We start from the raw sequence: 22,031 nt of genomic DNA on the forward strand, positions 1-22,031 counted from the left end.
CTAAACAAATTATCCAACATGCTTAGATACGGTGCCTTACTTTATCTTCATGCATATCTGCACTTCTTCTGAAAACATGTTGTTTATTTTAAGATAGCTCAGAGAAGCACAACTTCCCACCTGTTGAGTTTTATCATAATAAAGAGCAGCAGTCTACAGCAACTGAGGGTGAAACAAGTCAAAATGAAAGTAATTAACTAGTCCCCAGTAGTTTGATCTGCAACACCACAAACGCAACAGTATTGCCAATTTTAAAATTATTTCCAGAGTTATCATTTGTTTTTCCCATTTTCCTGATGTGATGATTAGAAGGGATTCAAGAATGCTACCAGGTGAGAAGGTAGAAGTCTCAGTTTTAAAAAGCATTATCTTATAAGAGTGTATATATGGTCTAAGGAGATGCACATATAGATCTATAAATCAATAATAGAGAAATTTAATGAGCACCTTACCCTTCTGCCATGATGCATGCACTATATCACATATTCATTCACTCACAGTAGAAGGTTCTATAGTCCAAACTGCATAAAGCAGCACCTGGTTCACTAAAGACATCAGCCACACAAACATCCATCATCCATTGATGAACACTCGCCCTTCAAACTATTCTGCTACTTGGCAGACACAAATATAGAATCAAGTCTTCAGTAATGTTATGTTTTCATATGGACCACACTTCAGGTTACTGGGTAAGCTCAAAGATTCAGGTTTTGGGGTTTTTTTTCCCCCTCAAAAAATATCAGATAATGACTGCTTTTCCTTATCAGATCCATTTGGAAGTTTGCTAAAGAAGCCATGCTCCTCTTTAGCAGTGGCCAAGGAACACAAAACCAAGAAAGACAGAGGATGTAAACATAAACTGTGTTCTGAACCAATCCTTAAAGGAACCTGAGAAACAGAGAACCTTGCTAACACTTTGTATCTCATCAGCAAGACAGGTTCTTCCATTAAGAAAAAAGAATATTTCAGAAAGAAGCTTTTGTCAACCTTCCTGTTCCCAATCAGCATAAATGCTTGTGTTAACAGTAATTGTAACTGAAGTCACTGACTATTATCAGCTAATCATTATAGAGTAAGAACATCAGTAAAGACAAGTATAAATCTTGTTCTGCTGGTTACCCATATCAGGGTCCAGAGGAGAGGCTCAAAGATGATCAGAGGGCTGGAGCACTCCTCCTACAAGGACAAGCTGAGCAAGTTTGGTCTCTTTGGCTGAGAGAAAAGGCAGCTTTGTAGAGACCTTATAGCAGCATTCTAATACCCAAAGAGGGCCTACAGAAAGCTAGAGAGACACTATTTATTCGGGTATGTGCTGACAGGACAAGGGGCAAAGGTTTCAAACTAAACCATGGCAGATTTATATTAGACATTAGGAAGAAGAAGTGGTGAGACACTGGAATGGGTTACCCAGAAAAGTTGTGGACACCTCATCCCTGGAAGTGTTTAAAACTGTCCTGGATGTTGCTTTAAGCAATCTGGTCTAGTGAGAGGTGTCCCTGCCCATAGCAGCTGTCCCAGGTTGGGGGAAAGAGAAATCCTGTTCCGGATTTGGGCTGATCCCTCCCCCGGGAAGAAAATTCACAACACAAAACCCCTTCTTTTGAAAAGTCAGGAAAAGATGAAATTGTATTTTCTTATAGTATAAGTATAACAACGTAAGGAGAGATAATAACTAGAGAAGGAAGGAAGGGAAAAAAACAATACAATAACCTTAAGGGAGATGGGGGAGGGGTCAAGCGGCAGCGAAGCAGCAGTAGCCAAAACAGCAGCCGGGGAAGATAGGCGAAGCTGAAGCAGCAGAAGCCAGCGGGAGAAGGGGGAGAACAAGCTGTGCTTCTAGACATTAAGTTCTTGATGCTCCAATGAAATTATATTAATTTATCTATTGTTGCCATTTATGTGGCCTATCCCTGGAATGTTCATCTCTCCCCTATGTCTGAGCTAGAGGATCAGCTCAAACAGCCACAGCAGCAAAGTTGAAACTAGATGATCTTTAAGGTCCCTTCCAACTCAAGCCATTCTATGATCTTGATTTCTTATTTCGCTCAAAAATCTAGAAAAACACGGCATGTTGTTCACAGTCAGCCCTTTCTTTTCCTTTCAGTCATGGATAACTCTCCCACAAGAGTACAACAGACTGTTTACTGTACTAGGTGCTTCTGGCAAAGTGCTGGCAGCTGGGATTGTGAGGTGACCTCTGTGAGGAAAGGCCAAGGATGCCCCATACATTACATAGCTGTCTCCAGATGGCTCCAAGTGACCACCAACAGGGTGGTTCCTTGGGAACAGAGATTTAAGAAAGAGCAAAACCACCAGACAAACCAAGGAGAAGTGAGGAAAAGTGTGAGAAACAGCCCAACAAGCATCAAGATCAGTGAAGAAGGTGAGGTGCTTCCAGAAAGCAACAAGGCTTTAATTTTCCTAATTTCTCACTAGTTAGCAACATTTCCCCCCCCCTAGGCCAGAAAGTCATAAAAGTGGTAATGAATCTCCCTGTCTTTATTTTAACTCAAAAGCTTACTTTTTCTCCACTGTCCTGTCAAGGAGGAACAGAAGAACCAGTGGCTGGCCAAAGGTAAGCGACCCCCACTTACCTCCTGTACTACTGTGGACACTTTGCTGATATTTTGAGGGACATTTATGCACTGTAACATTGTGGAAAAATTAGACTCATAGAATCAACCAAGTTGGAAGAGACCTCCAAGATCATCCAGGCCAACCTAGCACCCAGCCCTAGCCAGTCAACTAGACCATGGCACTAAGTGCCTCATCCAGTCTTTTCTTGAACACCTCCAGGGACGGTGCCTCCACCACCTCCCTGGGCAGCCCATTCCAATGCCAATCACTCTCTCTGTGAAGAACTTCCTCCTAACATCCAGCCTACAGTTCCCCTGGCACAACTTGAGACTGTGTCCCTTTGTTCTATTGGTGGTTGCCTGGGAGAAGAGGCCACCCCCCACCTGGCCACAACCTCTCTTCAGGTAGTTGTAGACAGCAATGAGATCCCCCCTGAGCCTCCTCTTCTGTAGGCTAAACAACCCCAGCTCCCTCAGCCTCTCCTCGTAGGGTTAATTAGTGTATATGTTCTGAAGATTAATAACCCTAAACTGTGAAATTAGAAAGTGACAGCATGTAGAAACCTCCTACTGATACCTATACATATATAGACATAGATATGTGGTCTCCAATACTGCATGCTCCAAAAGCCTCTCCTATAGTACTGCAATGTACATTACAGCATCCCAACAACAAAGTTTTTTCAAACTTCTAGCTCATTAAATATAAACCAGAAATTACTAAAATCTAAGGTGTTATACTCACAGATTGTTTCTATAAAGAACACAAATGCTGTTACAACAGCTGAAACTTCTCCATAAGACATCATGTAGATCTGATCTCAGTCTCAATGCACCAAACAGCTACTGACACAGGCAGCAAACCTTCTCAGTAAAACCAACAGACCTTCTGTTTCACAAGCAAATTTAACAAGGTAAGTGGAAAATATCTCTGCTCAAAACTGAGAGATGAAAACACAACAAATGGTAACAGAAGTCAAGTGCCAAAAGCAAAAGAGGACAATGAAAGCAAGCTGTGGTAACTAGGGTATGTGCCTGGTGGAAGGGGAAAAGAAGGAAAACATGAGTATATTACTGCTGGGCATCCTGAGCTGTAGACTGCAACTGCTTTGGGATAACTCTGGGTGCACATGTGACCGTGTAAGCACAAGGACAAACATAATTCCAGAATGGTAAACGAAAAAGATCAAGTAAGCTGTAAGCAGTTATTTAACACATGCAGATGGTCTGCCAGCACCACAGCAGATGCACTTCAGATGTTATTCAGCAGTAGCTTTTCCACCTGCCCTTATCCAAAGTCTTGTGCAATCATAACAGGAAAAACACAAGCAGCTGAAGAGTTAAGCAACGAAAGCAGGAGAAAGGGGGGGAAAAAAGGGAACACAGATGGAGAAGAACTGGAAATTAACAGGAGTACTTAAGGAAATTCATGATTGTACCTTAGAAAAATGGAAACTTTTCAATGAAATACAAAAAAGGAAGTTTAATTTTATGTGATGTTTCCAATAAACACTGTAAGATGTGTCTTCTGAAATGTTATTAGATTTAAGAGATTTCCAGGGCAGCCCAGGACTGCTATCCTGCAGCAGTGAATTTCCAATGATTTCAGAAAAGCAGATTTAAAGCTAAAACTGAGCACTTTCAGAATTCCTTTATTTGTGGATTCCACAACTGAGATTCATGCAATGTTGTTAGGCGGTGGAGATGGAAGCATAGGCATATTCTGGTAAATACATTATAAGGAGAAATAAATACAAAACTAAGATCATTTCAGTTTGCTGTAAAAAAACTGAGAATATTCTTTTTCTTGGTAGCTCCAGTAAACATGCCAACCTCTACTCAGTTGTCCACAGAGTCGTCCAAGGTAATCCCATCTGGCCTACAGCTGTTACTACAGAAGGATGCAGCTCTCCTGTATCCTATCTGCCAGTCCTCTCAGGATATCTCAGATTCACAGGACAAAGAATCATACTGACGATGTCAAGTATAAAATAACTGAACTATGTTCAGCAAGTTCTATATTATTTTTGCAAGAATTCAGTAATAATTCTGTGCTGGATCAAGAACTGGCTGAATGGCAGAGCCCAGAGAATGGTGGTAAATGGTGCCACATCCAGTTGGCAGCCAGCCATTAGTGGTGTTTCCCAAGGATCAGTGCTGGGACCAGTCCTGTTCAATATCTTTTTTGATGATCTGGACGAGGGGATTGAGTCCAGGATCAGTAAGTTTGCAGATGACACCTTGAATACTGTGTCCAGTGCTGGGCCCCTCAGTTCAAGAGAGATGTTGAGGTGCTGGAACGTGTCCAGAGAAGGGCAACGAAGCTGATGAGGGGCCTGGAACACAAACCCTATGAGGAGAGGCTGAGGGAGCTGGGGGTGTTTAGCCTGGAGAAGAGGAGGCTCAGGGGTGACCTCATTGCTGTCTACAACTACCCAAAGGGACATTGCAGCCAGGTGGGGGGTGGCCTCTTCTCCCAGGGAACCAGCAACAGAACAAGGGGACACAGTCTCAAGTTGTGCCAGGGGAAGTATAATCTGGATGTTAGGAGGAAGTTCTTGCCAGAGAGAGTGATTGGCATTGGAATGGGCTGCCCAGGGAGGTGGTGGAGGCACTGTCCCTGGAGGTGTTGAAGAAAAGCCTGGATGAGGCACTTAGTGCCATGGTCTAGTTGACTGGCTAGGGCTGGGTGCTAGGTTGGACTGGATGATCTTGGAGGTCTCATCCAATCTGGTTGATTCTATGATTCTAATTACATCAACATGTAAATCTACTCAGGTAAATTCTTACATTTGAAAGCTCATCTGACACAACCAAAGAATTCCACATTTTTTTGCTCTTTTTACATCTTATCCACTTTTATACCAAATTTATGAATCTCTTTTCTGATTCCAAACTCTCTACATGACCTACTGAAACTGTAGCCCAACTAATTCATACAAGATACATGGTAATATATCTATACTAATCTCAAAGCAAACAAACACATTTTGCTGATAAATTCAACTGTGTCTTCTCACATGCCAGACAGATATTGAAACCATGTTCACTAATATGCAGGACAAATACATATATATATTTGCAATATATTTTTAGTCTTTCATTGCTTAAGTCAGTGAAAGCTGACTAAAATTTCTATGGCTAATCCTACCTTTTCTCTTTCAACCACTGAAGTGTAAAATAGAGGGATTTTGGTTGATATTAAGTGTTAACTCCAACACAAGTTTAAATTCAGTGCTCTGAGTGCACCTCTATATGAGAAGCCAATCATACAGCAACAGGTGACTTGTTCAATTGATTATGGTTATTGCATGAAGCAAGACTACAATACTGCACTTTCATTTAGTAACTGAAGTTATCAGTTTCAACATTTCCAAAGATGCAAGATATATAAATATTTGAAAGTATTATTTTTTCCTTAAAAAAACCCAAGCAAGCAGAAGATGTATTTTCTACTGTTAATTTCTCTGCTCCATGTGACACTACTTTATCAGCACCAGTTATATGGAATAGAAATATCCACCAGCTGCAGATCATGTAAAACACTTCAGATGGCCAGTACAAATAATGAATTGCTCACTGCCATTTACACATAAGTAACTTCAGCATACATCCCACTGGTTCAACTTTAAAGGGTGCTTCTATTATCTTGTTAAAGAATCCAAATCTTACAACCCCCAACACAAATCAGAAATGTCTGCATATGGGAATTTCTGAAATCAGTTGTGTTGTTACATGGACTCACCATTTAGTCCATTTTTGACTACCATTAGAATTCTACAACTGGAAAAACAACCAAATAATATAGTAGCAAAAATCTGTCACTGCTACCATGCCCTCCACAATAGGAAATATTTTGCTATATATTAAAATATCCATCATCACCAAATGGCATGGGAATATGCTTAGCTTTGTTGAAAAAGAGGTGGTCTGGAGATGCATGGAGAGAGACTAATGAGGTAAATTTTTGTATATTACAGAAAATAAAGTTGCTGTAGCACAAAGGGAAGCAACTAATCTAGTAAAATTAGAATTCCTGAAGTCATGTCTTCTGCCAGAGTATTCTACAGTGAGTCAGCAGGTGCCTTCTGGGCAGTGCATAACTATAAACATGAACTTGGGATGAGTCCTCAATGGAACTTTTGCCTCCAGGACAGAGAGATGGGATGGAGGAATCCACTAATATGACAGAAGAGAGGGTGGGCTGTGGGAATGCAAAGTGAGGAAGGATAATAACAGGCAGATGCTGACCTTGGTTACCACCAGGTGCTGGCTACCTTATCTCAGAAAGGATAGATAACGGACACCTTGTTAATGAGGAAAACAAGGTGTGGTTTATGCTGATGGAGTGGGTTGTCCTTGACTAATTATGCTAACATGTAGGCATGTGCCTTGTGCCCTGAGGGATATATTGAGAGCTGAAATGATCCATAAAGGTCTCTGGCATAATTCATATTGAATTGTCTGGAGTCCATGTGGTATTGCCTTTGATCACACGGATCTATGTGGGGCCTTGACCACGTTTCCTGCGGCAAGCTAATCAGGGTTCTGCAACAGTGGCTCTCCCATCAGTAAGAGATATGTCTGATCTTCTCACAAGAATGAGACAGTTACCAAAAGAGTTGTCAAGGGTAACAAAATGTGAGCACACCAGCACATCCATTGCATTAAATAAGTCAAGATTCAAAGATCAAATTCCTAACCAGAGCAGAACTTCACTTTTCTTTTTAAACATCTTTATAACCTCCATTACAAAGAACACAGAAAGATCAACTAACCCACCGAATGGAACACAATTAAGCCAAATGGCTGCTGCCTCAAATCAGACACAGCTTACTTTGTTTCACCTTGGGAATGCAGTGTCTGAATGCAAGAACAGGGTAAGAGAGCACATTCTCTGTACACTTCACAGCAGAAGCTGTTTTACACAAAATAACTGTTTTCTGGGCTGCTGTAACATTAATTATTTCATTACAGTAACTTTCAGATCAATGAGTAGCACTAAGAGTTGAGGGACCTGTAACAGCTGTGTAAGGATCAAGATCTACTACTGTCGTTCCAAGACCAGCAATATAGGACTACAGGCACTTCACCCACTCTCTCTAGCACTAACAGAAGAGTAGGCATGCTTACAGAAAATTTTCTATGCCACCTCTAGCATGATAAAGGGAATGAGACAAGAATGCTGAATCTAAGTCTCTTCTAAGATACAAGATTTAGTTGTCCTAAGATCTTGAAAAGCAAAAGGGTTATGCAGAGAGTGAGCCGCAAAAAGTATCGTGCTGGACCTAGTGCTTAGCTCACTCTGATTCTTCCAAAGGCCATGTCCCCTTGAGAAAGTCATGTTCTCAGAAAGCTGAGCTTAAATCTATTCTCAGGGTTTGATATACTTGCAGCTTTTGTACAGCCCAGTTAACTCTTTCCACAAGGTAAAGATCTTCCTTTCCTATTGCTGAAGAACATGTGTGATATCTCTTATGATGCCCAGGTGTGCAAAGTGATTCACAGATTCCACAAACGGCCCAAATTCCAAATGAACAAATTTCTCATCAAGAATAAAGACTTTAAGCCTGGAGGTACTCCGAGTGGCTTTTCCAGCCTTTTGATGAGGGAAATCAAAGTGCCAAGAATGGTAAGGGAAATACAAAAAGATTTCTGCTGCAGATACTTTTTGTACCTTTTCATTGTATCAGAGAGGATAACTTTAATAAGGTATACCTGAAAACCATTCAGAGTTCCCATTTACAACTAAAGACTCACTTCTCCTATAAGTTATACAAACAGCAGAAATACAATTTCCCAGAAACATGGGCTAAAGGAAACAAAGATAGAAGCAAGCAGCAATGGTTAAACATCCTATCAGCAAGCACTCAGCATGCAGTCATATTATTATTATTTCTTAGTAAAAATTAACTTTCTTATATCTGCTTTCATCTTGAAAGAAAAAACCCTATGCATTTAATTGAAACATTCAATAGCTTTCCCTATATTCAAATACATTTCATGTATATGGATATAATTTGCCATTTTAACTTTGGTGTTTTTCCTTGTTACTACTGTAACAGTAGTGAGAACAATCCAGCTTTGCCTTTTTTCAATTCTTTAATAATCAGATGTCTAATAATTGCCCCTGTTCAAATGTTATTAAGTTTACACATGCTTTTTACAGGTATATTTGTTTTCAAAAGTACTTGCATATGAAAAACAAAATAACACCTGAAGTCTTTCAAATAAGAAAAAATGAAAAGGTTCAGTAATTTTGACAGACATTTCCCCCCTTCTATGATTTTCTATAGTTCTGAACACACTACATTTCAAAGTATTCTGCTTATATGATATCTCAACACTACACCATCACAAAACTACAATCTAAGCAATCACGAGGATTGCTCAACAGAACAACCACAAACACAACTCAAGAGTTACAAATGCTGTGTTAGCTCAGGAACAAACAGCATATACTACTACACTTGTCAGTTTTTCTGTTAGTTTTAATTAAGATAAAATTGACAAACACATTTTATACCTAAATATGTAACATACCACCAAGCTCTCCAGCTTTGCATATTTTCATGGTTGAAGAATAAACTCCAGAAAACATTAACCACCCACAGAGATCACCTTGACATGCTTTTGCTGCAGAAAATAGAACGTTATACAAACTACTGAAGCCTGAAGCATACTCAAAACATCACATCCTATTTGTAAAAAGCACAGAAAGAATAATTGGATGAGTAAGAACATTTTAAAAGTAATATATTATATTAATTTTTCACTCTAGGAAAAAAAATAAAGAGTTTCTCAAAAAAAAAAAACAGACATAGTTTGCAACATGATTAGGCTATGATGAACATGGATACATTCTGCTTGGTTATACACATATAATCTCAGAGATCCTAAAGAGTAAAATTAAGCCATAAAAAACATCTATGCCTGCTATGAACACCAGAGGACAAGTTACTGGCCAACCAATGCCCTTATATGAAAAACTGGCAATTACATCAGAACTTCCTAAATCCACATTTGAAAGGAATCCTGTATTCAATTTCCCTTACTTTGAAAGAAAATAAGTCTAAGTCTTAGTGTAAAAATTGTAGTTTACTTCCAACTACAATTATTCCTGAATTTGGATAAATTGGTATGAAGCTTTAGGATGTACTTCTCCACATGTTCATAAGAGCTGCCACAGGACTTCTGACCACAGAGAGAGGGTTATGCAAATAAAATTATGATTTGCAATAATTTTTAAGAGGAATTTCAAAGAAAAATACAGTATTACAGCTGTGACAGTAAAAGAATAAACACACAAAAATCAAACTTAGTGGCTCAGGAGAGCCCTTCCAGTCCTAAATTATGAGGTGAATACACAAATTCAGACTGAATATTGGCATGGATAAGAAAAGATTATTTTGTCCTCCTAGTAATTGTACTTCATTATATGATATTTTCCAGTAGCAAGTTTCATATATGAAGAGTCTTTATGTGAAGAGCCTTTATTTCTTCTTACTTGTGCTTTATTGGTCATGACTTGTACTTTCCATACAGAAAAGGAAAAATATCCATTATTAGAGTATAGTGAATTTCTAGTAAGCCTATTTCATGCCTTAATCACTCTGAGTCCCCAAAGACAACACAAACTCAAAGAAATGGACAACATAAAGGAATAAGAAGTTACATCTATGATAGAAAGAACCATCCTACATATAGGTTTTTGGGTATTTTACAGGAAATGACTCTATAAGGAAATCACCATCTATTTGTCAAGTAGTGAATGAAATTGCAGCACAAACACAAATATCCACCAACCCATGTAGTGCATTCACTGGCAAGACAGCAGCCATTGTTTTCTACAGAAAGTATGGAAGACAAGAACTTGACAGTCTTCAGCAACTGTTCCTGGGACACTCCAAAATCCCTTAGAGTAGTTAGAAATATTATTATCCCAACACAGTCTTTCTACCCTGGTAAAAAGAAAAATAAGTCTTAGAAAGGAAAGAGTAAAAGAGACAGAAGGGGACAGATAGGAGAGACACATCAGTGTGGGTTAGGCCAGCTGAAAACACAAATTCATGGACCCAGATGGGTTGCATCCATGGGCCCCTCAATTCATGAAAGATGTTGAGGTGCTGGAGCATGTCCAGAGAAGGGCAACAAAGCTGGTGAGGGGCCTGGAACACAAACCCTATGAGGAGAGTCTGAGGGAGCTGGGGGTGTGCAGAGCCTGGAAAAGAGGAGGCTCAAGGGTGACCTCATTGCTGTCTACAACTACCTGAAGGGAGGCTGTAGCCAGGTGGGGGGTGGCCTCTTCTCCCAGGCAATCAGCAATAGAACAAGGAGACACAGTCTCAAGTTGTGCCAGGGTAGGTATAGGCTGGATGCTAGGAAGAAGTTCTTCACAGAGAGAGTGATTGGCATTGGAATGGGCTGCCCAGGGAGGTGGTGGAGTCACCATCCCTGGAGGTGTTCAAGAAAAGCCTGGATGAGGCACTTAGTGCCATGGTCTGTTGACTGGATAGGGCTGGGTGCTAGGTTGGACTGGATGATCCTGGAGGTCTCTTCCAACCTGGTTTATTCTATGATTCTGGGTTCTATGAGTGCTGAAATATCTGGCTGATATTGTTGCTGAGCCTCTCTCCATAATTCCTGAAAATTCATGGAGCACAGGAGAGGTGCCTGACGACTGGAAGAAAGCCAGTGTCACTCCCATCTTCAGGACAGACAAGTAGGAAGATCCAGACAATTACAGATCAGTCAGCCTTTTGTACAGAAACTCAGAGATTTCAGAGTTGCTGTGCTAGAAAACTATGCTCTTTTGCCATGTGTTTCATACAATATTTGTTTAGGTATTTTGATGCATCACTTGCACAGATATAAAAGCTGATTTTTTCCAAATCACAAAACTTTCAAGCAGGTGAACTGTAACTCCACTAACTTTTACACTCCCTTTATTTTTTCCTGTGATCTGTTTTATTCCAAGGACTATCACTGCACACGTGCTGTGAAATCAGTAGAACTCAAAAGTTTAATCTAGGTCTTCAAGGGGAGTAGGCAGGATACTCCAACCACACAGTCTTGCCTGCATATTTCCATCCATTCTTTCCTCACAGTAGCAAAATAAGTCTCTCATATTTCTCTCACTAAAACAAGAAACTCAGTGTGTTCTCACTTCTGCAACTGGTGTATCTAGTGGAAACCAGCAATAAGTAAGGAGAGTAGGGACAGTGGCAGCAATAGGACCAGAGCATAAAAACCTCTCATAAATACCACTGACAAAGTAAAAAAAAATAGTTATACCAAATGCTGCTGTCCCACAGATCTCTGTATCCCCATGGTCAGCATATTGTGTTTTGCATCTATTACATGAACTGCAGTATCCATTTAGGCAAGCATGGATACTGCAACATTTTTGTATGCTAAAGATAGACAAGATCAACTCCAAATCACCAGAAAGTGTGTCTCAGATGCATGTTTCTTGGACTGTTTTTGCCTTATCTTTTCCTTTCTTGTCTTGTGAAATAACTCACCTCAGCAATTCTCAGGATGTGTTAAAAAACTGAACTCAAGATAATTCATATTTCTACAGGATTTCTCAATACTCAGGTGATTTTTTTTTTGGTAAGCAATTTTGTCTGTCACTTTAGCAAAAGTAAAAACTATCTTTCAGGATGACAAATGAAGCAAAATAATGTAAAAGCTTCAGGAATTTCATAAACACATTCTGTCAGTAACAGCTACTATTGGTGGAGTTCACAAGGGGGGAGAAATAGGAGCCATTCAGAGCAGATCCTTATAAATTCCAATTACACTTGTGGGTTTTGGAATATCTCTCATGTATTTTGGCAAAGCTTCACTTGCCATGTAGATTTCCAAAGTAATGTACTGAGGGAAACAGGTGCATGAACCATTTCACGAAGTAAAATTCCACGAGCAATTAGCTGCTGAAGTGTCATCAGCCAGAGAGCTCTTTCACATGCATTGTCACCACACTCTTAGCAAATCCTCAACGTAGTCATTAGGGAGGAAGAAAATTGAGACTTATCTCAACAGAAGAGGCACACAAAGCATTCAGGGAAAGTTGCACACAAAACCTGGTGCAATAACTTCAATTATCTCCTTACGTTACAGTACGAACATTCAGGGTGTGTAAATAGAAGGGAAATAATACGAGCACTAAGATGCTACCTGCACACTATAGAGAGCAGTTCAATGAAGGGCACAACAAATCCTATCCTAGCACTGCAGTGAAGTAAAAGACAACCAAATAAATAAAAAGAACCAAACTGAAAGACATACCACAAAAAGGTGTGAGAATGAAGCACCTGTAGGCATCATGGCCTGGAAAGTAGTTATACTTGGAGGATTACACTGGACCTCAGAACAAGATTCTTTATTGGCATAAAGTGGCAAGAAATCTGTTCACTTTAAGCCTTTTTTTTCCCCCTAGATTTGTGGTACTTTGCTTTCTTGTATGTACTTTATATAACTTCAGTTGAAGTCTTCCTTTTACTGTTATTACATAGGAACTATTCAAATCCACTAACACTATTTATCAATATTTGAAAATTTTAATAGCAACTCAAAACTTTTGCAAATTATCCTGAAAAAAAAAAAAGAGATGTCAGAATGATAACCCAGTCACTCCCTAGTGCTATTCAAATTGTGGCAATTATATACTTTCAGTATACTTTTACATTTACATACAATTACGCTATACTGTCAGCAGTACGCAGCACAAGTAGGATCAGAGACCTGAGTACATGAGACACATGGTTTCAGTCATGCTCCCCATTTGCACACTAAGAACATTAGTTTGGGTGGAAAAAAGAAAAGGCTAACCTGCAATCAAAATCTAACATAGGTTGTTCAGACTCAGTATAGCAGTTCTTAAAGTAACAATCAATCTTGTTGCTCAACACTGCCCAGGTATGGCTCAGTAGGATGCTTATGGGCATGTATAACATCATTTTTGAACACACAGATTTTAAATAGAGATTGTAAGATCACACTTCTGAAATACTTAAATAAGAACCAACATCTGATAAAAATACTGCAGTGAGTTCTCCATGTCCTGGAGTGTGGGGAACAGCAGTTTAGTTCCACACATCATTTCCTTCTTATTTCCATGTATAGCCAAGGAGAATTGCTATAAATTTCTATGGAAAATTACTGCTATGAACTGATAAAAATGCTTTATTGCCAGGTTTGTAAAAATGCCAAGTGTTTGTTCTCAAGCAATAACCCCAGCACAGCTAAAATCCTGTCAAAATCATGATACAAGAAGCTGTTCAATTCTTTTCAAGCTATTCAAAGCACCAAGTTTACTCACAAATATTGATTAGCATGAACCAGGGTTACAAATCCAGTTGAAAATTATGTCTGACTAAAAGCAGCTCGAGTAATTTTGTATTGAATCTGTCACCATAACCTTAAAGTACCTGTAACATATCTAGAACCATTTCAGATCGATTTAAATCTTCTAATAACATTAAGCAAAGAAGACTATGAACAGTCAGTGGAGGGAAAGAAAAAGACATTTCTGAATATTCACCACAGAACCCTAACAGAGCTTTCTGAAGTGCCTGCTGAGGGAGCCTGTCTCTCTTTAGCCTGCTAGTGTAGGCATCTAGAATATGACTGTGAAAATACAGTACTTTCCCTTCTATACATTTTGTATCAGAAAATACTGAAGTTGTGTTTTCTTAAGAGTTAAGGCAATAAAACACTTCCTTCCCATCTGTTAATGTGAGACTTGATCTTTACACTGTCTTGTGGCATTTCAACTGAAAAAAAAGAAACCAAAATACATACCACAACCAGAAACCCAGAAAATGATCTTCACATCAGCAGCAATGTGCTTACTGCTTCTAGCACAGAAAGCCATCTGCTTAGTATCTTGGATAGTAAGAGGTTTTGTTTAACTCTCTTCTAGGCCACCACACCACAGTGCTGCTCATCAGTGTACCCAGAGCAGCACATAATGCAGAATGAGTTTTACACTAACAAAGACTTCATCAATGCTATCCTCAGAAGATTGGCCATGGTGGGGCAGAAGGAAGGCTGACAGATTGGAATCTGCACTGTTACTATTTTTGCACAGCAGTTGCAAATACCTTGCTTCCCAGTTTGATCACTAATTTTACATGGTACCGCTGCATTGATACACTGTCGCAGTATTCAGGGATGTCCATTAGGCTATACCCTCCTTCTCAAATACATCCATAAAAGCAGAAACATTAAAAACACAGGTGTCCTATGCACACCTGATAACTCAGCTAATTAAACAGATGTTTTGCTATTTAGCATCAAATCAGCTGAAGTAGGTTTTGCATCTGCATTATACACCCTACATCTGGTATGTAACAAACGTGTTTGGTTAGCCAGTAATCTTTTCATCACCCTGGTTTAGAACAGTGTCTGATTAAAAACATCTCCTGTAAAATTTGGGTTGAATCTCTGTAGTCCTCATCTTTGTGTACTTGTAACACATCCTACAAACAGAGCTTGACTGAGCTGGACTTGGCTTACCATTAGGCTCTAACCAAACCCTAAAAATGTAGATGTCACCTTTGCAAATAGTATCTGGTAAAGAACAGTATGAAATATTTACAGCTATGCAAGGCTCTTCAAAAATGCCTGCATTCCCCAACACTCTGGTCACTTCTGATCACTGCCAATGTGATGTTGCTCCATCTAGGCAACACTACACTGATATACATCTTTAAGAGTGGAGATTTGAGGGACGGCCTAAGGACATAGAGATTTTTAGTCAGATCTTAATAGGAAACATACAAGTGTGCATAGGTCCCTTAGATTCTTTTGGGATGATTTTTTTGGGGGGGGAGGGGTTGTTTAAATCCATACTATTTAATATTATTGTAAAGAGAACATATATGGCTACAGGTAAGTACAGAAAAGATACTACTACAACCTAAAAAAAAAAAACCAGAATAGCATTACAATTTTTCATTTACATCTGAATTTCTACAGAAAAATATGCCATTTGAAAAGGTAACCCACAAATACACAGGGAGGAAGTAGGGGTCCTAGATTTTCAGCTCTTCTTAGAGCTAAAGGAACCCAGATTCTATAGCAAAAATGTGTGTCAGTATTTTAAAAGATTTTGAAGGCTGATCAAGTCTGAGATCTTCATAGGTATGGCAAAAGAGAGACTAAAAACTACCAAAAAAAAGATAAGGTGGGGCAGGGGGGAAAGGCAGTTGAGCTTAAGACAAAGAAATTGGAAACTGGCTGATAGCACAGATCATTTGTCATCTGAATGACAATCAGCTTTTCTTCAAAGAGAATAAAAGAGGTGAGGATGCAAAAGAGAAAGAGTAATGGTATAAATGCATATTCAAAAGATATCAATGTATGAAGAACAGATGGAGAATTAAAAGCATTTTCAAAACAAACAAAACCCACCCAAACAGAAAGAACGTGTTTCATTTTTTTCTTTTTGTTTTGTGATTTTAAGGCATTCTGAGGTATTACAAGGAGGTTACATTTTCAGACGTGAAAAAATCAAATAAAATGGCATGGCAGTAATTAATAGCTAAATATTATAGATAATGGAGCTACAGCTTCTAACACTTCCTCCAGCTCTCCACTCTTGTCTGGACAGGGAACTGAAATACACCTCACCACCATGTGAGACTTCAGTTAGGTAAAACCCAGCTGTTTGAGGCTACCAACTTCAGTAACATCAGAATATCCAACAATCAAATCAATCACCAGCAAAAGCTATGTGCAGAAAAATCCAGTTAAAATATCTCAGTTGTGGACACGCATCCACATCTATTTAGACTGCCACTTCACAGTATTTGTACAATGTATGGTCTTAGTTGCTTGTAGCTATTCAGGAAATACTGCTGAAAGAGCATTCTGCAGCTTTCCTATACAGAACAGTTACTCCCTATCTGATGGCCTTTTCCAGGATTAAACCTTGACTGCCCCTGTAACCTTCTCTTCAGAGCTACGCCTCTACAAACATTCCACCCCAGACAGTGTTGATTCATCCTCTCTTATACTCACCTTTCAACTGGACCTATATGGCAGCTATTAGTCTTACTATCTCATACTTCACATATCACCACCTTTGATCTGATCTCCTTTTCAATCACACTATCTTCTTTGTTTAGGTTTGTGGGTGTTTTTTTTTTCTCTTGCTATGAGTAGTCAATTCAGAGAGTATGAAAACTGATAAGAATCCTTGCTTAGCTATTTTGTGACTCTTACAGAGTATGACTTCCTAATGACATCAGCTTGTTCCTGGAACTTGGCCCACAGTCCAGTCACTATCTTGTACTGACTGAGTCTCCACATTTATAACTACATAATAAATGGAAGCTGATCAGAGCCTTCAAAATAATGTTTTTCTAGAAATTACTACAGGAAGGGGGGAAATGTAACATCACAAAAGAATATGAACAGAGCAGCAAGGGAACATAGGTACTCAAGGCAAGCAAGTTTTTCCACAGGTATTTCAGCTGCATAGCAACTTCAAGCAATATAGTTTTATAAGTGTTTATTACAAAGAAGAAAGGAAGGAAAAAAGCTTCAGGAAAATAAATACAGTAGGGACCCTGATTGAGGCAAATCAGACTGCTGCTGAGGGTTTTGCTGCAAGTCCAAAGGGTGTTTTTTTTCCCCCCTCTGTACAAAAAGCAGAAGAAAAGAGAAAGTGAAATAAATAAATAAACCCTGCCAGTTTAAAACACACATAGAGGCATTCACATGCATTCAATCTCTCACACAATTTCAGAGAGGACTGAACTTCAGCCTACAGTTACTAATCCTTCAATCTCACTGTGAGTCTGTATCACAGCTTTTTTTACTTAGCTCCCTCTATAGTCTGCTTTGTTAAGGAAAAAAAAACCTTAAGACATTCACTGCTGAGTGCACCTATAACAACATACTTTATAAGATAAAAATCTTCTAAATATGCCATTTGACATTTTTGGTACATTAAAGACATTATGAGCAGAAAGCTTCAAAATTCTCCCTTTATGTAAACATCCAAATCTCTTTTCTCCGTCTCACAAACTCTTTATTTGGAATTTTATGTTTAATCAGTGTGCTTATTACAACAAATAATTGCTGTAGACAGAGTCAGCAGAACAGTTACCAAAAGAAGTAATGACTGCAGGGATGATTTTTCTTGCATGCAGGTAAAGATTAAGAATTTTTCTTTTTTAAAGAACAAGGCAGACATATGAGATACTTCAGAAAAATCAGACTGAGAATTTCCAGAAACAAAGCTTCCGAGATAAGACAAACATCTCTGACATCTACATTTGAAAGATGAGTGAAAGGTAAAGAAATTAAATGTACTTCAAGGTTTAAGAACTAAATAGGTAAACGAAAGATCCTGGTAAATATATAATAATGGAGGCCTGAAACACTCAGCTACTTAAACTCCTGGAGGAGGAGAGAAAGTGAAAGCTGGAACCTCCTGCACAGATTCTAGTCCTCCAGTAAGATTAACTCAGCTGGAGAGAAGGAGTTTTATGAGAAGTGAAGATTTTTCACATCCAACCAGAGTCACAAAACTGACTGTCCTCTTTAGTGCAAGGCCTGATACTACAATGTTATAGAAAAAAAAACCTGTCTGTCACTGCTGGATGCTTTACAGGACAAAGATTTAATACAATGAGCACAATACATTTACCCATCGGCTAAGGAATTAATGAGAACCAGAGCCTCTCTTCTTGTAGAATATTGCTCTAGATAGCATGTAGAAAACAACACCAACTCTTGTGGCAATAGGATGACAGAAATTGGAAGCTTAGCATGGCAGCAGACTAACACATGAAGAGCAGGTGGCTTTCCCACTCTTCAAAACTCTTTAAAAGCACAAAGCACGTTTAGTCAGCTGAAGAGATTTCAAATTGAGAACTGCCTGTGACACACACTCAGTTGAACAAAACTCCACAAAATTAAGAAACTTATACTCTGAAAACATTTCAGTACTTCTAAACTGAAGAATAACAAAGTGCAGAGGTGAGTATAAGCATAGTATGGTGGGTTTAGGAAATCCCCCTCCCAGTTAAAATTTACCAGACCATCTCAGATGGCTGGGAAGTAAAATAAAGCTATATTTTCCTGCAAAGCTAAACTTGCAAGCATACATACACAATAGATTTGCATGTATTTACAGCTACATATAATTCAGAAATAATACAGAAATGCAGTCTCCTCCCCCAGAAAAAGAAAACCCAGAGAGGGCCAACACCACCCTCTCTCTCTCTCTGCAGATAGACAACAACCAGCAAAGCTCACATGTCATTAGGATTATGTTAGCAGAAGAGTTAGAGAGGAGTGAAGGAACAGCCAACAGAGCCAGGAGAACAAAAATTCCTTATATATTGGCCTTTTATACCTCTTAGCAAACCAATGAATGATATAGACCTTATCATTATTATTCTTTCATAATCAATAACCTGCTCATTCATATTCGGCACTGAACTTTCAGGAAAGTATCAATTTATCTTACTGGAATTTTCCAATAAGCCTTAAACTACCACAGCATAGGTAGGTACGTTGCTTGGACAGCATTAACTGGTTTTAAGGACAAAGGAAAGCTCTTCAGAAATGCTTCCTTTCTGCAAATATCTCTCAGATGAATAAAGCAAATACAAAGTAACATCAGAGAATAATCTGTACTTCTAGGAATTTTCTCCTTTAAATGATATGCCTCAATCTGCCTGTTCATGGCTAATTGTTCTTTTTAATAAACACCTGACTGGAAAAAAAAAATCTTTGGAGCATCTGCAGTAAGCAGAAGAAGCATATGACAGCACTGTGATAATACATACACTTGTAGGGGAAAACATTTATTAGAAAGCAAAAAAAAATTAAGTGACCTTGAGGGAATTCAGAATTCAAAGTATGGCAGGTGTGAGAGCCAGAAAAATAATTTAATCTAAAACCACAGATACTTTGATTACTTTTCAGAGACAGGACAGGAGACTACATTTCAAAAAGCTCCACTAAGCCTGCACTAGTTTTATTTTATTTTACTTTACTGATTTTGCAAATCTTTGTTTATTGTTGGAGAATACACTGAATCCCACTCTCCTCTGGACCCATATGTCTTTGAATGTTACACCTCTGTAGTTTCACTCCAACTGTGCTAGAAATTATTTTCAGCTGGCTCAGAGGCATTGTCGAATGCTATGCACTGCCATGGGCAAGACCAATATTTGATAGCTAACTTAGAATTCCTGCTGCCTGAACTGGTAGAGAACAGGCACGTGGCAGAAGGGTTGAGCTTGTTCTCCTGAGGGCAGGGTGCCAGCTGCACTATAAAAGAGAGATAGTGTGGAATTAATAGTGGCCTCACAGGCAGGCTGTATATTTTGCCTTTCAACAGAAAAAAAACATGTCTTAGTGGAAGGTAGGATGGAAGAACAAAAACTCAGAATGTAGAAAAGATGACCACTACCTTGCAAAATGAATTTAATTCAGTTTTGTGTACTTCAAGCTACTAGGTAGGATACTTCTCAGATGCTTTAAAGGATAGTTTGCATCTAAATAAGCCTAATGGCAAACCACTACAGGACTGCAACAGAAAAGTAAAGACAACAATACAAGCAAATTCTGCATATGGAAACTTTCAACTGATGCATACAAGAAGGCAGAAGTGGGCTTATGAGAAGGATGCATAGGCAAATGCAACAGCAGTTTTTTTGGGGAGCTGATGATGTTCCCTCACGGGTACAAAGCTGTGGAAAACAAAAATAACTATGAGAAAATGAATAACCAGGACAAAATTTGATGAAAGGGAAAAAACCCAAACAAAACCACACACAAATAACAAAGGTCAAGATCAATTTCCTGAGTTTTTGGACCTAGGAAACTTTCTCAAAGAAAATCAATGCAGTGCTGATACTTCATTTGGTTTCACCAACATTTTCCACCCCCTCACAATCTATTACTGGACTGCTTACCACACTTGGAACTCACCCATGTAAAGCTTTATGAGTAGTTTAAATCTGAGGCAAGAGGCCTTGAGAAGAATATAAAATAGGGAGAGATATGAAAATGCAAGCTGACTAAAAGATAGAATTCACTGACTTAATTTTGCTTTAAGGGAGGCAACATCTGATTTGCAAACCATCAAAAAACAGAAAAAGCAAGAATGAAACTGCAAAAGTTAGGACAGGCAAGGTTTGAATAAGAAAATTAACAGCAAAGAAAGAAAAAGGATCTAACTGGCATTTCAAAAGTAAGTGCAAAAGCCAGTCCTGGCCAGGATGTAAGAAGCGTGAGGAAAGCAAGAGCAAAAAGTAACTGAGTCACACTGAATCTGAGTGACAAGAAGAAAAATGTTGCTGTCATTTGTGATAGGGAAGTGGAAAAAGTTCTATTTTGAAATTAATAGGCATCATATTAGAGATTTAGCCTAAACCACAGGATTAGGTGGAAGGAGCAGTAACATTTGCAAGAAGACATTTACAAGTTACTTGCACAACCATAACAGTAAAAGCAATGCAAATGGCTAACCTGCCTGGAAATGGAGGATAAAATTTACAACCCCACAGAAGTCCAGAAACACAGTCCTGGCAAAGTAAGGATTAAGTATGAGAAAGAGAAAACAGATACACTGAGAAAAAGGCATTGAAGAAGTCATAAGAGAGGAAAGAGCAGAGAATTACCTTAAAGTGACTATGAAGATATTAAAACACAAAACTAACGTGACATGGCAGAGGCTAGGACTGCACTAAGAACTGAACAAGAAAAAAAGCCACTCAGAAGACAGGCAGCCTTCCCATAACACAGTAAAGGAGTACTGTACACAAATGTAAAGAAACATGAGATGTCATCCCAATACTCCTTTGTGTGCAAGTAGGTGAACCGCTACAAGTAGATCTGTAACCCTAACATCAAAGGTGGTGGGTGGCGATTCTCCTCTAGGCTCAAATGCTGCACTGAACACCAGCATCAGCAGGTGAACTGTAAGAATCAAGGATTACTTCTGCTTCTTTGGCCTGTTTTGGTTTTGTTTGTTTTACAAGGCAGTTTGCATAAAGCATATTTCTGTCTGTTGCAGTTTGAAGCTGTCCCACTCACCATCCAACAGAAATACTGACACTAGATTCAATGCCATAACCAAGAACAGGTGAAATTGTCAGTGACAACTCTTTAAGGCATGACATTTTCCCACAGCTGCTTTCTTATCTCGTCTGCCTTCTGAACCAACTGATAGTAAAAGTTGCATTTTCTGCTATACACATAGAGGAACCACATTTCTCAATGCTGAAGACTTTTCTAGACCAACCCAGGGAAGTTAGTCTTAGCTTTGTCTCATGAATCAAGTTCTCACAAAAACTGATTGAGTAATTGTGTACTTAAATACAAGAACTACACTAGAAGGTACTTGGTTTACTAAAGTGCTCACAACTCAAGAAATCACAGTATTGTTCAACACTGCTGTTGGGTTTTGTACTGTTCTGT

At 38.9% G+C, this 22,031-nt stretch overlaps 1 protein-coding gene across 8 annotated transcripts in view; it reads right to left on the bottom strand.

Annotated features, from left to right (window-relative positions):
- The window catches only part of FOXP2 (forkhead box P2), a 355,294-nt gene that overhangs the window by 329,671 nt on the left and 3,592 nt on the right, over positions 1-22,031 (bottom strand). The window lies entirely within an intron of this gene.

This window comes from Pogoniulus pusillus, chromosome 4, assembly GCF_015220805.1.
Source record: "Pogoniulus pusillus isolate bPogPus1 chromosome 4, bPogPus1.pri, whole genome shotgun sequence".
Taxonomy (NCBI): domain Eukaryota; kingdom Metazoa; phylum Chordata; class Aves; order Piciformes; family Lybiidae; genus Pogoniulus; species Pogoniulus pusillus.